General features: G+C 43.6%; 1 protein-coding gene across 2 annotated transcripts in view; it reads left to right on the top strand.

Moving 5' to 3' along the window:
* Positions 1-18,925, top strand: part of LOC105841633 (nose resistant to fluoxetine protein 6) — a 387,723-nt gene that overhangs the window by 108,230 nt on the left and 260,568 nt on the right. For both annotated transcript variants that reach the window (XM_062673881.1, XM_062673882.1), the window contains one exon: positions 7,672-7,716. The gene's annotated coding sequence lies outside the window, so the exon portion shown is untranslated. The remainder of the gene's footprint in view (positions 1-7,671; positions 7,717-18,925) is intronic.

Genomic DNA, 18,925 nt, shown 5'->3' with positions numbered 1-18,925 from the left:
ATATGTCCATACCGTACCAAACGCGCACTTCTCAACTTCTCTGTCACAGGTACCACTTTCAGATTTCCTCTAACATCACTGAGACTATTATTGACAAATGACTCAGTGGTGAAGTAGCTAGCGGCCCTGACTATTGTGCCGAGGGTCGATTATTTTTTCGATTCCCAAAACGTCAAACATTCGTGTGATAAACATGATTGCTCTTCGTCTGAGCGCTTATTATATATATACATATTATTTACAATTTAAGTTGTATGCGTGACAGTCTGGCATCCAGAGGGAATCCTAATCTCGGTTCAGATGACCGTGCCTGTTCTGTTTCCAGTTATTAGTTATTATTACATAATATTAGTTACAATTTACAATTCATGCAGCTACCCGATTTTTTTGGGTTTTTGTAAGTGACATAGGAAAGTAAGTAGGTCTACCACTGCTACAGTTTAAAATAGTATGATGAACCATTTAGAACTAATAATGATTTACATAATCGCGAAATTTTAAAACAATCCATTCCTGTTTTACTTTTTTTTCTACCTAAGCTGATAGCCTTGAGAGGCTACATCAGCGGAACCTTAACTGGTAGATGAGCTCACGGGGCTCAAACCTGACGAAGTTGCTAACACGAACCCTAGCAAGAGCCGTGCTTCGCAGAATCTACCACCGGATCGGAAACGCGACCCACTGAGAAGATCCGGCGAGAAACTCAGTGGGCTGTGTCTGAGAGTTAACATTTTTTACGAAAGCGGTACGATTATCCAATTTCCAGATATGTTAACTATATAATGACTGGATTTAAAACCAGCCCCCCGTCCATATCATGTATCTTAAAGATTCTGGTGTGACCTTCTTGAAACTAAGTTTGAAAAGTATCCTTAGTGACGGCAGTTAAAAAAAAACAAATCAGTAACAAGGACTTATAGGACCTCAAAGACCTGACGATGAAAGTCGTTATCAGATCAAACAATATTTCGTCCGTCCGTATTCAAAAGGTGACATCACGCAAGGATGACCTCGGATCCCATAAAACACACTAAAAGTCGCAAATTCATCCCTTAAAACCATTCCGATTCAACACTCGACCACTTTTATCTAAAAGATCCCGTAAATCTTCTAAGGGTTCGTTTCGACTTTAAATTCATAATACTGCAATCGTTTTCCTATGAACTTTACCGTGTAATATTTTATTAGCTTACTATAAAGTCAATGATTATCTAGAAGATTGCACAAAGTGGGAATAAGTTGCTCGCTCCGGGCATTTCAATATTGTAATAATTATGTTATAATACTCATTGTAAAAATAAATATTTAAAAACATCGAATATTAAAAAAAATATATATATATAAAAAAAAAAGACAAGCCCGCTGAGTTTCTTGCCAATTCTTCTCAGGACGGAGGCTAGTTCTTGTGAATAGGCAGTAGTTCTTTTGACGTTTAACAAGTATGTACTTTCATTTATGTTGAATAATTTTTTTTTTATTTGATTTGATTTGTTCGGATTTGATTTGATTAGACTGAAAATAGCTTTGGAATTTACGCGTTAATTTTGATGTTTTGAATTGGCTTTAATCAAAAAGCGTTGAGTTCTCGTCCTGACTGAACATCCTGGTCCTATTAACGGAAAGCATCTTTGTTTGGGCAGATTATGTGGGAATCAAAGATCAATGATAATATAATAAGTTTAAAACTTAAATAATAAATAATAATAAATAAATAAATATTTACTAACAGTCACGCCACATTAACTGGTCCCGTGATAAGTTCGTAAAGAACTTGTGTTACAGGTACCAGATAACGGAAATAAATATAAGATTTTTATTATACACATACACACATATTTAATATACATCCATAACCCTGGAAAAGACATTTATATTTATAATACAAATATCTTCTGTTGACGGGATTCGAACCCGCGACCCCCTTGTGTAGTGACCATGTCACTTACCACTACACCAGACGGCCGTTAAAGATAGATAATAAGAATAGAATAAATAGAATAAAAAGAAAGGTGACATTTATTGTTTGTTCGAATTGCTATTTACACCAGTCCGTTAGTTTTTAAACTATTATACTTAATTATTTTGCTTTTGTCTATTGTAGTGGGAAAAACTCTTTACAAATTTTCCACCACGGCGGTGCGCTGGTTCAATATTTTTGAAGGAAGTTTAGCGGGGGCGAGTATCGCTAAAGATGCACAAAAGAGGGGAAGGCCGAAGCTATGAGGCTATGAGGAGTAGACGTACCTGCCAACCCGTCGCTAGCTTCTTCCAGGCTGCAGAATTCGACGCCACTGCTGGACGACGCGTAATGGCGGCGACTTGACACGGCACTCTTCTAAATTATTGTCTATAAAACTTGTATATCACTCGCGCAACGACGAATATGGTCGTCAGTAAGAGTTCGTATAATAGAGATTAAAATGAGTCCATGAAAATATTTATATGAAAAAATAAGCGGCGTGTGTGTGTGTGTACAGCGCGTGCGGTGCGGTCGGCGATAGTCTTCTTTTTTATTTTTGACTTTTGCTTCTTATGTTTCTTTTTTATAAGTGGCCAGGCGAGAGGTTTTATGTCTACTCTCATTAAAAAAGAACCATATTGGAAAATAGCATTGAGGGTAAAATAGTAATATTACATCCAAAAACAAATATGCGTTTGTTTAGTTATTTTTTTTTTTACTTTTACGCGTTCTTGAAGCATTCCTCCAATTGTGATTGAACTTAATGCAGTTGTTGTTAGCACACCAGAGATATCTTGTATTATTTTACCATCAACGGACGACAGGCCACGCGAGAAACGTTCCAAGAAATCAAAATTTTTTGTACAATCAACTTTAAGTTTTATTAGTTAGCGATAATAATTATTTTAGAGATATTAATTTTGCTTTTTCCGATACATAATAATATTTTCTCGAGGTTTGTTTATTATTATTATATATATATTTTATAGCCGTTGTAAGTAGAAGAACATACAGCTCACCTCTTGGTGAGTGGTTACCGTCGTCCATGGACCTCAGCAATGGCAGGGGCAGAGTCAAGTCGCTGCCTACCGTTAAATACTTCATAAGCCTTGTTTGAAGAAGGACATGACGTCATAACGCTCGGGAAACACCGTGGAGGCGAGCTCATTCCAAAGCCGGATTAGCAGCCATTTGAAATACGGAAATAAAATATATCTATCTATTTGTTCAGGAACAAAAAAAAAAAACACTTGTACAAAGAATTTAATAAAATATCGTGTTTAAATTCTTACATCGTCCTCTTCAACATGATTAATTATTATTTGCTTATCTTGAAGGCAGACTAAGGCTAAGTAGTGTATTTTTTGCCAAGTCTTCTTACATACCTGAAACTCTCTAAGCGCACTGGCTAGTTTTCAGTGTCTGGAATATTTTCATTGAAGATTTATCACCTCGATTCCAAACGTTGACCTTACGAAATTTCTCTGAATTCAAAACGCGCAATGCGTGTGCGAGAAAATCATGTAAATCGAGTAAAGACATCCAACCGCCATGTATCAGCGCTTTTTTTTTTTTTTTTTTTTTTTTTTTTTTCCACAGGAGAAAATCGCCGGATCCCCACCCGCGCGGCAGGTGGGGTATGTGGGAGTTGAACCTCACTAAAAACTCCTGCCGCTCACAACCGGCGCCCTACCTCGGACCGGGCCGGAGCCCAGTCGGGGCTATTGAAACGGCGGGACAGGGTTGACGCAGAGCACATTACATCCATCCCACCGTCCCACGGACGCCGGACCGGTGGCCGCCAGCGACACGACCACCGGTTCCCTCGTTCAGCGGGCCGAGAGCCCGCTTTGATGGCGCCGCGTTACACCTTCCCCCAGAGCGGTCGGGGGAACGCGGTCTACCATCACCCGGCTTCCTATTGTGGGTGAGCGTGCAGAGCACGCCACCCCTCGTCTGGGTCCCTCCCCGTACAAAACGGGTGGGACCCCTAGCTCTTAGGGGGCCAGGTCACGGATACGACCCCGGTCCCGACCCCCTGATGTATCAGCGCTTGGTGTAAGTTTAACGGCGTTTCTATGTTCAGGACTATACTTAATTTAATAATGCTTTTTGGGAAGTTTACGACGAAAGGAAAGATCTTCCACTGAGCGGATGATATTTGCTCGGTAGACCGCCGGTCCGAATGTTGTTGTTCGGAACTTGTATATATGCGTTTTATCTTGAAAATGTCGTAGGCGAGATTCAGGCATCTGTCAAATATCTTGTGTTATATGATGGCTACCCGCCACAGCTTCATACGATTTTGACATACTACACTAATATCACTACATGGTATAAAACAAAGTCGCTTTCTCTGTCCCTATATCTGTCTGTCCCTATGTATGCTTAAATCTTTAAAACTACGCAACGGATTTTGATGCGCTTTTTTTTAATAGATAGAGTGATTGAAGAGGAAGGTTTATATGTTTATATAATAACATTCATTAAATAGTGGAAAAATCAATAATAAATTACAGTTTCCGAAGCGAAGCGAGGGCGGGTCGCTAGTAATATATAAAGGTCAATCAGTATGCGATGTTTTGAGATGTGCAAATGAATATTAAATAAGAAACGAAATTTTAGACAGACCTACAGCTTTCCTTTTATTTATTTTTAACCATTTAAATTATACATGTAACACACACACTAAATAAGTTGATTATGTTTGATGCGTATATCTTTCTATTACGAATGATCGTTACTGCAAGGCTTGCTGAGCAAAATTGTAATTAAGGATAAGCAATTCTTGACGCTGTACTGTAAAAGAGTATTGAGAATTGTTTTAAACTTTTGTCACTGTCTACATGACGGGTTAAGCACCGATGACTTTTTGGCGGGAGCGCGAGGAGTGAAGTTGTGTGATTTGTTTTATTTTGTCTATTTAGTGTTTCTTCAGGTTCAAATGTGTAATAACGGTGATTTATTAACTGTTTAATATTTGTGAAAGTGCACAAGTGTGGGAAAATGAAGCAAAGCCGCTGGACGTAACTTCTCGGGATCCTCCAAAAAGTCCACTGAAAAAATCTAAATGAATAACCACAATTTTACTGAGATTACATTTCATCCCATATTATCATCTCATTTAATTTAATTTCATCCCAGTTGATTGATGTCTCAAATTAATCATTTTCATTGCATTTCATTCCATATTATCATTTTTCATAATAATAATAATATAAATTAAAAAAAAGCCATGACTTAAAGGTCTTAGTTACCAGGTCATAAAACCCTTGAAAAAAACCTAAGCACCGAGCGCTTACCACGGTTGGCGTGTCACGAATCCTCAAAATTACGGTGCTGTGTTCCAAGAAAAGCCTTCTTTTGTTTTACACCACACCGCACACACAGCCGCGTCGGCGGAAAAGCGAGTTCGCTATCTCCGTCTTTACTTGTCCGCTCCGAAATCCCTTAAAATAATAACGAATCGTAACACGAGCGCGAGGCAGGCGGGAACGTTTTTGCTGCATTATTCATGACAATAAATTGAACCTCTTCACCCGTTCTCACAGTTATTGTCTCCTTGAACTGTATACTAAGTTTAGAATCATACTGAATTTCGAATTAGAAATCATAATGTTACCTATACTTTAATAAGGCTGTGCTAAAAAAGTTGTAGCGGTAGTAGCTACACTTGCAGACTCACAGTAGCTTAGCTTAGCGGGGCTAATATGGCTTTATTTTGACTGGTGTTCTCACGGGGCTCAGCCCGAGATAATAGCTTTATTCAAGAAGCAGTTCCTCTTGAGTTGTTATTTTCTCCTTTGGAGGCGCTTGGGTAGCTGTTAGCAAATCCCACCCCTCCTGCCTGAGCCCCTGCTCGGCCTGGTCAAACTGGAAAGGCCTCCGGGCCACCAGTAATTACTCAAACATAAAAAAGCACGATTGCTTTGCGGCAAAAATGGCCAGGACGGTGAAAACTATACGTGCGGGTTTACGTTATGATATGGCTTAAGACAAGTGTTTGCCGGTTACCGCGGAGACCGGCGTCGTTGGTCGTCGACTATCGCTTCGAGGACCGGACGGTCGGGCGTCCTCGTGGTGGCACCGCGAGTCTGGTTGTAGTGTTGACCGCGGGAAGCCTCTTACTTTGACCGAGTTCTGATCCCAGACGAAGATCGGACGTCTGGTGTAAGAGGGCAGGGGAGTCGTTAAGCGCGGTAGGGCCGTAAAATTCCTTGGGCCCGCGATTTGCTCAACACCTGTAGATCGTCTAGTCCCATATTATTGTACCCATATATTTTTTTATTGCTTAGATGGGTAGACGAGCTCACAGCCCACCTGGTGTTAAGTGGTTACTGGAGCCCATAGACATTAACGACGTAAATGCGCCACCCACCTTGAGATATAAGTTCTAAGATCTCAAGTATAGTTAGAAAGGCTGCCTCACCCTTCAAACCGAAACGCATTACTGCTTCACGGCAGAAATAGACAGGGTGGTGGTACCTAACCCGCGCGGACTCACAAGAGGTCCTACCACCAGTCACAAGAGTTCCTACCACCAAACAGCTCGTACGTAGTAAAGGAAAATAATCGTGTTATAAGCCAAGGTTTAAAATTTGCGCAGAATTCTATGGACTACGCCTGTTGCCCCCAACCTATAGCAGCTAGTCGGAAAGACAGCAGCTCTAAGCTGTCTAAAATAAAAAGTCAATTTATTAATAAGTTTCTCATTATCTTATTTCAATTTGATGCGTTATCAAATTACCTATATTTTTAACGGAATTGAAATTTTGACATGGTAATCAGTAAATACGTTGAAATTTCTGAGCCAATTAAATGAAGAGTGACTCCCGAGCAACAAAACGAGACTTCAATATACTAATAATAGATATTAAGAAATTAAAAAGTCACTAATTCATTTTTTGAAAGAATTCTATTCAGATTAATTCGTTTCGGTACGTGAAAGAATTCATTTTAATTATTTTAATTTTGAGATATTTTAACGTTAAATGTAATTACAAGTTTCTTATGAAAGTTTGAGAAACGATAAATCAAAAGGTGAGACCGGTGCTGCTCGTGTTATTAGAAAAAATTAAATTAAAACGCTTTGAGATTAGATTTTTTTTTTAAGGGATTTTATGACCTGGTAACTACGACCTTTAGGTCATGTCTTATTTTAATTTATATTCTTATTTTTATGAAAAATTATAATACAGAGTGAAATGATATGAAGATGATTCTTTTGAGACATTATGGGATGAAATTAAATGAAATGATATGGGATGAAATAAAATCTCAGTAAAATGGTGGTCATTTACGGAGATGTTTTCAGTGGACTTTTAGAAGGATCCTAAGAAGTTACGTCCAATTACGTAAAATTTGGTACCTGCCCGCGGGATTCGAACACCGGTGCATCACTACATACGAATGCACCGGACGTCTTATCCTTTAGGCCACGACGACGATTTGCTTTACAATGCGCGCATTGCCTAAAATGCTAAATAGCTGTCCTTTGTATTCACTTACACTCGGTATTTTATCGCATTCTTGACTATAAAACTTGTCAATTAATATCCGGGGGTCACAAAGGCGCAACCAAAACAAAAATCGTCTTCAAAGTTTTAGCCTAACAAAGCAAATTTACGGCGACAGTATTCAGAATTTCCGAATTCGCTTCGCAAGCCACCTGTCGGACCTGAATTTTGATGGATTAAATGGTTTTGTTACAGAAACTGCGAGCGTCTTTGATGTAGGAGTAACGTGAAATTGGATCGGTGAGTTGTTGCATTTTAATGATTAAAATCTAATAAGATTTGCGGGGTAACAAAGAAATCTGTGGGGAAATATGTGGAATGGCCGCTTATATGTCGTAATACATGCCTTGCCTGTGTATTTTTTATTTATTTATTTATTTATGTACACACAGAAAACAAGACATAGTACAGAGTAATAGGAAAATTATGTACAAAGGCACTGCTTATTTCTTTAAGAAATCTCTTCCAGCAGACCTGGGAGAGGATAATGAGAATAATAATAAAAAGTGATGAGTGTGTGTAGAACAAATAACACATAGCTAAAATAACAAATACAACATGAGAATTATAGTAATGCACATACACATAGCAAATATTATAAGTAACACAGTAACACTCGTATATACGAAGAGTATATAACAATGATCATTCGGTTGATGAGAGATAAAATTGTTTGACCTTATATTTAAAAACAGAAACAGACTTGCAAACTCGGATGTCAGTCGGCAATCTATATGTATATTATATATGTGTATATTATATATCTGTATCGAGACATTTAAGCGACATTTCGCTTGATACGCGACATTTATCTCTGTAATTATGTTTTATTTGGTTTCAACAGCGGTAGGCAGCGGCTTGGCTCTGCCCCTCGCATTGCTGAAGTCCATGGGCGACGGTAACCACCCACCATCAAGTGGGCTGTATGCTCGTCTGCCCACAAGGGCAATAAAAAAAAAGTCTCAAACAAATCAATATCATAATCGAACTTTATGTAAGCTCACTCCATTCAAATAGCTGAAGAAGTTTTTTTTGTTATGATGTTTTTTCTAAATTTTAAACTTTAAATGGCTCTCTTGTAAAGTTGAAAATGGGTCGCTTAAACCAAAGATCTTTTCACCTTTCGATATGAATTATGAAGTATCGCCTCTAATCGCCTCACCCCACATACTTCCTCACATAGCTCTTAGTCTATATGTATACTTTACTGGTGGTAGGACCTCTTGTGAGTCCGCACGGGTAGGTACCACCACCCTGCCTACTTCTGCCGTGAAGCAGTGATGCAAACAGAATGCGTTTCGGTTTGAAGGGTGGGGCAGCCGTTGTAACTATACTGGGACCTTAGAATATATATCTCAAGATGGGTGACGCATTTACGTTGTAGATGTCTATGTCTATAAAAAATAAATAAAAGATAACAACGTTTACATCTATATAAACGTATATATGTATATATAACTTTTCCGGAGCATGTAGATACAATAAAAATATAGCTCGCGCATCCTTTAAACCAAAACACTTGATTTAATTTTTTTTGTCATTTTAGTTATTTGGCCGCCAATCCCACTCAGCTTTGTAACTCTTATGTAGGCATTGGCGACTATACAAGATGTGACGCGACACGACCATACACAAAACACACTAAATAACAGGAAACGTAGGAGTTTTTCTCTCTCGCAATTTTTTTCTAAGCACTCTGTTTAATACAGTACGGTTGGTACATTGGAAAAGTAAATTTTGTTGCTTAACGCTGTAGCTAAATAAAAAACCGTTACGAAATTTAGTTGCAATGAAAACGTACTCCATTGCTTACTGGCCGTAAAAAACTATGAAATCGCTCCCCCGGGCTTCAAGATGTGTGGGGCTGTACTAGGGAAATCGACGCACCCCTAGTAGTCGTGTGTGTAAAACTTTAGGGGTATAAAACAAGATTTTATTGTCTCGTGAACAAGCTGAGTGAGTACAATGCAGGTCAGAGGGTAGTCATGAAAATAGTCTGACCGTAGTCTGCACGGATCTTTTTTTAAGGGATTATATGAGCTGGTAACTAAGACCTTTAGGTCATGTCTTATTTTTTAATTTATATTCTTATTTTTATGAAAAATCATAGTATGCAGTGAAATGAAATGAAATTAAATTAAATGAAGATGATTAATTTGAGACATTAATCAACGGTGATAAAATGAAATGAGATGACATGATATGGGATGAAATATCATCATCATCATCATCATCTCAGCCTGTCCATTGTCCACTGCTGAACATAGGCCTCTCCAAGTGATCTCCAGTGCGGCCAGTCCGTTGCCACCTGCATCCAACGTGACCCAGCGGTTCTTACCAGGTCGTCGATCCATCTCGTAGGTGGCCGTCCCACACTGCGCTTGCCAGTACGTGGTCTCCACTCGAGGATCTTTCCGCCTCATCGGCCGTCCGATCTTCGCGCTATGTGGCCTGTCCACTGCCACTTCAGCGTGCTAATCCTATGAAATATAATCTCAGTAAAATGGTGGCCATTTACTGAGATTTTTTCAGTGGTCCTTTTAAAGGATCCTCAAAAGTTACTTCCAGCGGCTTTGTTTCATTTTCTCACATTTGTGCACTCTCACAGATATTAAGCAGTCCAAAAAACAACCGTTATGACACATTTAAACCTGAAAAAACACTAAATAGACAAAATAAAACCAATCACACAACTTCACTCCTCGCGTTCCCGCCAAAAAGTCTGAGCGACTCTTGTCAGAAGATCCCTGTTTACCCGCAATTTGTTTACGTTATTCAAAAATTTGTGTATATGATTTAAAATTTATAAATTTGGGTATATTTTGTTAAAATTCGTCAGCCGATATTTGAAGGTTCCATCGCCGCGCGTATTTCTGCTGTGCAACAGACATTCATGCCAGTTTTTAGGTTGAGACAATAGCTATGGTATACAATTGAAATTTCATTCATATTCCTTCAACATTCGGTAACTATTCAACTACAGACGGTATCCTCAATCGACTTTCTTCATCTACTGTGTGATTAGTGCGAGTTTTTTAACTTCTCGATCGCGTAAAAGTTAACTCAAATTGGTATGGAGTTGGAATAGTGACCCTAACGGCAAACTTAAGGAGCTAAGAGAAGTTAAACTCGCACTAACCACATAGTTGATAGAACGTGAATCTGGCCACGACCTAGCCACGACCTGGTACCACCAACCTGCTGGTTAAAGCAAACATTACTTTAGCATCGTTTTAATTTTGAAGCTTCTTCGTAAAATCGACACTGAAAGAAGACAAAGATAAACATGTCTAGGATCTATCGTGCAAGAGAACAAGATAAAATATTTTATAATGTTTTACTTCACGGATGACTATTATTACACGTATACTTTTTTGTCTACCGTCAAATAAACTGCGGGTTAGTTTGAAGCTTGTAAAGCGTTTGATGTCAAGTTTTTCAGTGGGTTCGGCTTTGACGTCGCCGAAGTCGTAAAGGATAAGACGTCCGGTGCATTCGTATATAGCGATGCACTGATGTTCGAATCCCAGACGGGTAATAATTTTTCCAATGAAATACGTACTCAACAAATTTTCACGATTGACTTCCACGGTGAAGGAATAACATCGTGTAATAATAATCAAACCCGCAAAATTATAATTTGCATTATCACTGGTGAGAGGACCTCTTGTGAGTCCGCACGGGTAGGTACCACCCATCACCCTGCCTATTTCTGCCGTGAAGCAGTAATACATTTCGGTTTGAAGGTTGAGGTAGCCGTTGTAACTATACCCGGTCGGCGGTGTATCGCGTTCCGACCCGGCAGGCTGGTTCTGGCCCAGCGGGGTATCCCGGAACACCAGCGGCACCGCCCGGGCGGCCGTACCGCGGAGACCGACGTCGTTGGTCGTCGACTATCGCCTCGACGACCCGTCGGTCGGGCGTCCTCGGGGTGGCGCCGCGTGTCTGGTTGTAGTGTTGACCGCGGGAACCCCCCTACTCTGAACGGGTTCTGACCCCGGACGGAGATCGGACGTCGGGTGTAAGAGTGCAGGGGAGTCGTTTAGTGGGTGGGCCCTAAAATCCTTGGGCCCGCGATCTGCTCTCAACACCTGCAGATCGTTGAGTCTCACATACCCCGCGCGCCCCCTAGGCGCGGGGACCTCGTAGGAGGGTCGGCCCCCGGCCCGAAAAAAAAAAAAAAAGCCGTTGTAACTATAATGAGACCTTAGAACTTCTCAATGTGGGTGGCGCATTTACGCTGTAAATGTCTATGGGCTCCAGTAACCATTTAACACCAGGTGGGCTGTGAGCTCGGCCACAAAACGCTATAGGGTCTATGGGCGGCAATACTAGTTCAACACGTATCGCGTACATCCAATGTGAGAAATACAATAAATTATTTGCCACATCTATAAGCCATAACTCTGTAGCTAATGAGATACCTCAATGTCGAGACAGGAGAGTGAATTGAGTAAGCAGCATCCGTGGCAGATTGAGTTACGGCGTCACTATCTCAAGATTCAGTTAAGGGCTCTCAGATTACCGGACAGTAAATTACTGACAAAGATCATAGGTTAGGTGAAACGGTTTTATCGGTATGTAGGTATCTTTATTATGGTTTTTATAATTTTCAGGAACTCGAGCAGCGCTTAGATGTCTATGGGCTCCAGTAACCACTTAACACCAGGTGGGCTGTGAGCTCGTCCACACATCTAAGCAAAAAAAAAAAAAGTACAGTTTTCAATTATTTTTTTATTGCCTTTGTAGGCAGACGAGCATACGGCTCACCTGATGGTAAGTGGTTACCGTTGCTCATGGACGTTAGCAATGTCAGGGGTAGAGCCAAGCCGCTGCCTACCAAATACTTTACAGCTTTCAAATACTTTACAGCTTTCACATACTTTACAGTTTTCGATTATTTTACAGTTTTCGTGGTCACAGACCCATTCCGATAGAGGCACCCGTCACGTGCGGACGTGCTCATCGTCCACTCAATCGCCCGGTCTTTGTTCGCCCGGCTTTTGTTAGCCCGGCCATTGTTCGCGCGGCCTGTGTTCGTGATACATCTGCCGACCAAGTGTGTTTCCTGGAAGCTTTTATTTGTTTTGTTTTAGTTATTTTTGTGTTCGTGGAACATTTGCCGACAAAGTGTTTTCCTGCAAGTATTTATTTGTTTTGTTTCTTTTTGTAATTTCTTTTTTGTTGTGCTTTTTCTTTGTCCTGTAGTAATCGCGCCGCATTGCCACCTGTGTTCAATAGAACCGCTCAGGTCCGAGAAGTTGGGGCCTCGCCGCAAGGCGAGTGTTTTCAAGACCCGGGGCCGCCCCACCTGGGTACTCAGCGATCATGGACGCTGTATTCGCGGAATTCCTCCGACTTCGCCACCCGCAGCTCGCCTCAGAGTTTCTGGCCTTCAAGGCCAATCACACTGCGAGCCCTCTCGAGGACTCCGCGGCGCTCGCTGCTCCTGCGTCGCCTGTACCTGCGTGCAGAGCTTCTGCATTGAGCACCACAGCCTCTGTCGTGCCTGCCGCTCCCGTGTCGCCTATACTGGCGAGAAAAGCTGCTGCGTCGTCCGCCGTGACCATCGTTTCAGCTGAGCGATCATCCGCGGCCTCCGTCGCGCCCTCTAAAACACCTACACTTGCTCGTAGGTCGCCTGCACCCGCCTCCTCGTGCTCCGACTCTGACTCGGACATGGAGGTCGACCTCGCCCCCGCCTCATCGACGGATGGATTCACCCTGGTACAGAAGGGTAAGAAGCGTGCCGCGGAGTCTCGAGCTCCCGCGGCCGCTAAAATTAGCAAAGCCGTGAACGCGTCGCGCCCCCGCCCTCAGACTCCCGTTGCGCCCCCAGCCCGTGCCACTCCGTCGCCGCGTCCGGTGGCACAAAATAAAACCCAGACCCCTCCCCCGGTTATCCTTCACGAGAAGGCAGCTTGGGATCGAGTTTGCCTGGCCCTTAAGGCCAAAAATATAAATTTCACGAATGCCCGTAACCTCGCGAACGGCATTCAAATTAAGGTTCAAACACCCGACGACCATAGGGCCCTCTCTTCTTACCTCCGTAAGGAACGTATAAGTTTCCATACTTATACGCTCCAGGAGGAGCGCGAACTCCGCGTTGTAATACGCGGAATCCCTAAAGAGTTAGATGTAGAGCTCGTCAAGGCCGATCTGTTAGAACAGGGCTTTCCAGTGAATTCTGTGCACCGTATGCACACCGGTCGAGGTAGGGAGCCATATAATATGGTTCTAGTCACCCTCCAGCCTACCCCCGAGGGTAAGAAAATCTTCAACACACAGACCGTCTGTAGGCTCTCCGGTATCGCCATCGAAGCCCCCCATAAAAAAGGCACTCCTAGCCAGTGCCATAACTGTCAATTGTACGGGCACTCTTCCCGTAACTGTCACGCGCGCCCCCGATGTGTTAAGTGTTTGGGCGATCACGCCACGGCCCTCTGCGCTCGCGACCAAAAAACCGCGACGGAACCGCCTAGCTGCGTCCTGTGTCGAACACAGGGTCACCCCGCGAATTACCGTGGTTGCCCCCGAGCCCCTAAAATAAATCGCCGCGTCGCCCGCCAAAACCGCCTCCGAGCTTCCGGCCCAGACATCAAAGCCTCGGCACCCTCTGCGTCGCAGGCTAAGCCAGCGTTCGTTCCGGCGGCGGTGCCCAGTGTCTCGGCCTGGGCAAAACCGCTGCCGTACACGAACACGGCTACAACTCCCTCCTCCGCGATTCGTCCCGCCCCCGCGACTCGTCCCTCTCCCGCGACTTGCCCTCCGACCGCGTCCGAAAATCTCGCTTTAGCGATCGACTTCTTTCAGTCGATCAACTTTGAGCGCGTTAACGCTTTGGGCGACGCCATTCGCGCTGCCTCCACTGCACAACACTTTATCGCCGTTGTGCAGGAATACGCCGACGTATACGCGTCATTAAATACGTACGTCCTCCCCTCACTCCGCCGGTAATCAATGGCGTATATAAGTAGAATAAAGCCCCTATCCGTAACGATAGGATTTTTTAACGCTTACGGTCTCGCAAATCAACGTGATCAGGTTTCTGACTTTTTGCGTGACCATCAAATTGATATCTTTTTAGTGCAGTAGACCCTACTTAAGCCCGCGCGCCGTGACCCTAAAATCGCGAACTATAACATGGTCAGGAACGACAGGCTCTCTGCCCGTGGTGGTGGTACCGTCATTTACTATAGAAGAGCCCTGCATTGCGTCCCGCTCGATCCTCCCGCGCTCGCTAATATCGAAGCATCAGTGTGCCGAATCTCACTGACGGGACACGCGCCGATCGTTATCGCGTCCGTTTATCTTCCACCGGATAAGATCGTTCTAAGCAGTGATATCGAGGCGCTGCTCGGTATGGGGAGCTCTGTCATTCTGGCGGGCGACCTAAATTGTAAACACATCAGGTGGAACTCACACACCACAACCCCGAATGGCAGGCGGCTTGACGCGTTAGTCGATGATCTCGCCTTCGATATCGTCGCTCCGCTAACCCCGACTCACTACCCGCTAAATATCGCGCATCGCCCGGATATACTCGACATAGCGTTATTAAAAAACGTAACTCTGCGCTTACACTCGATCGAAGTAGTTTCAGAGTTAGATTCAGACCACCGTCCCGTCGTTATGAAGCTCGGTCGCGCTCCCGATTCCGTTCCCGTCACGAGGACTGTGGTGGATTGGCACACGCTGGGCATCAGCCTGACTGAATCTGATCCACCATCGCTCCCGTTTAACCCGGACTCTATCCCGTCTCCTCAGGATACCGCTGAAGCCATAGACATCTTAACGTCACACATCACCTCGACATTAGATAGGTCATCGAAACAAGTTGTAGCGGAGGACTTCCTTCACCGCTTCAAATTGTCCGACGATATTAGGGAACTCCTTAGAGCTAAGAACGCCTCGATACGCGCCTACGACAGGTATCCTACCGCGGAAAATCGTATTCGAATGCGTGCCCTACAACGCGACGTAAAGTCTCGCATCGCCGAAGTCCGAGATGCCAGATGGTCTGATTTCTTAGAAGGACTCGCGCCCTCCCAAAGGTCTTACTACCGCTTAGCTCGTACTCTCAAATCGGATACGGTAGTAACTATGCCCCCCCTCGTAGGCCCCTCAGGCCGACTCGCGGCGTTCGATGATGACGAAAAAGCAGAGCTGCTGGCCGATACATTGCAAACCCAGTGCACGCCCAGCACTCAATCCGTGGACCCTGTTCATGTAGAATTAGTAGACAGTGAGGTAGAACGCAGAGCCTCCTTGCCACCATCGGATGCGTTACCACCCGTCACCCCGATGGAAGTTAAAGACTTGATCAAAGACCTACGTCCTCGCAAGGCTCCCGGTTCCGACGGTATATCTAACCGCGTTATTAAACTTCTACCCGTCCAAGTCATCGTGATGTTGGTATCTATTTTCAATGCCGCTATGGCGAACTGTATCTTTCCCGCGGTGTGGAAAGAAGCGAACGTTATCGGCATACATAAACCCGGTAAACCAAAAAATCATCCGACGAGCTACCGCCCGATTAGCCTCCTCATGTCTCTAGGCAAACTGTATGAGCGTCTGCTCTACAAACGCCTCAGAGACTTCGTCTCATCCAAGGGCATTCTCATCGATGAACAATTCGGATTCCGTACAAATCACTCATGCGTTCAACAGGTGCACCGCCTCACGGAGCACATTCTTGTGGGGCTTAATCGACCAAAACCGTTATACACGGGAGCTCTCTTCTTCGACGTCGCAAAAGCGTTCGACAAAGTCTGGCACAATGGTTTGATTTTCAAACTATTCAACATGGGCGTGCCGGATAGTCTCGTGCTCATCATACGGGACTTCTTGTCGAACCGCTCTTTTCGATATCGAATCGAGGGAACCCGCTCCTCCCCACGACCTCTCACAGCTGGAGTCCCGCAAGGCTCTGTCCTCTCACCCCTCCTATTTAGCTTATTCGTCAACGATATTCCCCGGTCGCCGCCGACCCATTTAGCTTTATTCGCCGACGACACGACTGTTTACTATTCTAGTAGAAATAAGTCCCTAATCGCGAAGAAGCTTCAGAGCGCAGCCCTAGCCCTAGGACAGTGGTTCCGAAAATGGCGCATAGACATCAACCCAGCGAAAAGTACTGCGGTGCTATTTCAGAGGGGAAGCTCCACACGGATTTCCTCCCGGATTAGGAGGAGGAATTTCACACCCCCGATTACTCTCTTTAGACAACCCATACCCTGGGCCAGGAAGGTCAAGTACCTGGGCGTTACCCTGGATGCATCGATGACATTCCGCCCGCATATAAAATCAGTCCGTGACCGTGCCGCGTTTATTCTCGGTAGACTCTACCCCATGATCTGTAAGCGGAGTAAAATGTCTCTTTGGAACAAGGTGACACTTTAAAACTTGCATTAGGCCCGTCATGACTTACGCGAGTGTGGTGTTCGCTCACGCGGCCCGCACACACATAGACACCCTCCAATCTTTACAATCCCGCTTTTGCAGGTTAGCCGTCGGAGCTCCGTGGTTCGTGAGGAACGTTGACCTACACGACGACCTGGGCCTCGAATCAATTCGGAAATACATGAAGTCAGCGTCGGAACGATACTTCGATAAGGCTATGCGTCATGATAATCGCCTTATCGTTGCCGCCGCTGACTACTCCCCGAATCCTGATCATGCAGGAGCCAGTCACCGTCGACGCCCTAGACACGTCCTTACGGATCCATCAGATCCAATAACCTTTGCATTAGATGCCTTCAGCTCTAATACTAGGGGCAGGCTTAGGGACCCCGGTAACCGTACTCGTCGAACTCGACAAAGAGATCGACGTGCAACCTAACCCATGCATCAGCCCGCTGAGTTTCTCGCCGGATCTTCTCAGCGGGTCGCGATTCCGATCCGGTAGTAGATTCATTCGCGAAACAATTGCTCTTGAGTTGTTAGGTCTCCTTCGGAGGCGCTCGGGCAGTTGTTAGCAAATCCCACCCCTCTTGGCTGAGCCTTTGCTCGCCCACCTGTCCTGGTGAAACTGGAAAGGCCTTCGGGCCACCAGTAAACTTTCAATCATAAAAAAAAAAAAAAGGTCACAGACGACTAATGGGTTATTCGGCATCGTTTTGAATATTGTATTAACTATCGTAAATAAATGACAATAAATCATACTAAGCAATAAACTTGTCAGGTTACGCTGGCATAACCTACCAAGGCTACCAGATTAGGTAAAAAACCGGTTTTCTGTAAAGTCGGTTTACTGACGATAATTGAACGTGCCAACGTCATAAGAAAATACTGATGTAATGGTTTCATTTTTCTAAAGAAAATTTTAATTTTATTTGTTTGATAGATATTCTGTATGGACAATTGACACCACATTCACTTTTCACTGAACTTCATACTTGACGAACACATGTAAAATGTATTATTGTATAGCAGCTGTCCACGCGGATGCATCGCTCACTCAAGTAGAAGAGAGACAGATGTCGAACGCTGCCGAACGCGGAGGCCGATTGTGCCTCTTTGTCGCTCGTTGCGCGCTCTCGCTTACACTTCAAGCCTTAAATGGAACGCCTCAATGAGTCATGTTTTTTCGTGCGTGCAGCCGTCTTCATCGAATTATAAGACGTTGTCACTGTTTTGAATTTAGATGTTTGGGACTGGGAAAAGGATAAGTTTTAGGACTCACTCTGTATTTCGTTGATGCACTATTCAATTTTCTCACTGGCGAGAGTTATATGTGCTGATTGATCAACAAATCACAATTTTATTGTTTTTGCACCGGCACCATGTTTTAGTTTTTTTTTACACACTTCGCGCCATTTTCATACGCGCATAGTTTTTCTTGTAGTGTCAACAGATGGCGTGGATAGGGGATTGAGGAAGGAATAAGGAAAAGGAAGTCCCAACATTTCCCCCCACTTGAAATCATTGGAGGATTTCAAAAGATTTTAATAAGATAATAAGCTGTGGTAACTAAGGTACCTAGTGAATTATAGATAATAATATGCTAAGAATAAAGTAGTAATTAAGATAAAAATAATAATTATGTGAATAAATAAACTATTATATTAAATTAGATAATAGTATAAAGTAAATTATAAAGGTTACAAGTTTTCGTGAATTGGCAAAGGACATAACTTTGTAACTGGTCGGCGCAGCGGACCGTGAGCTGTTTGGACAGTGACAACTCGTACTACGCCATCAGATCCGGGATGAATTATGCTAATTCTGCCGATACGCCATTCCAACGGTGGAAGGTTTTGATCCACGATCATAACTATATCTCCCAGCTTAACGTTACCGTGTTGTTTAAACCATTTAGCGCGTTGCTGTAATGTATGAAGATAATCCAAATGCCAGATACGCCAAAAACTTTGAGTTAGCTTTTGTAGCATCTGCCATCTAGAACGAACTGACATTTGTATATCAGCAAGGAGAGGCTCGGGTAAGC

Source organism: Bombyx mori, chromosome 19, assembly GCF_030269925.1.
Source record: "Bombyx mori chromosome 19, ASM3026992v2".
In the NCBI taxonomy this organism is placed as follows: Eukaryota; Metazoa; Arthropoda; class Insecta; order Lepidoptera; family Bombycidae; genus Bombyx; species Bombyx mori.
Note: the sequence above shows the minus strand (reverse complement) of the source record. Positions and strands in the feature narration are given on the sequence as shown.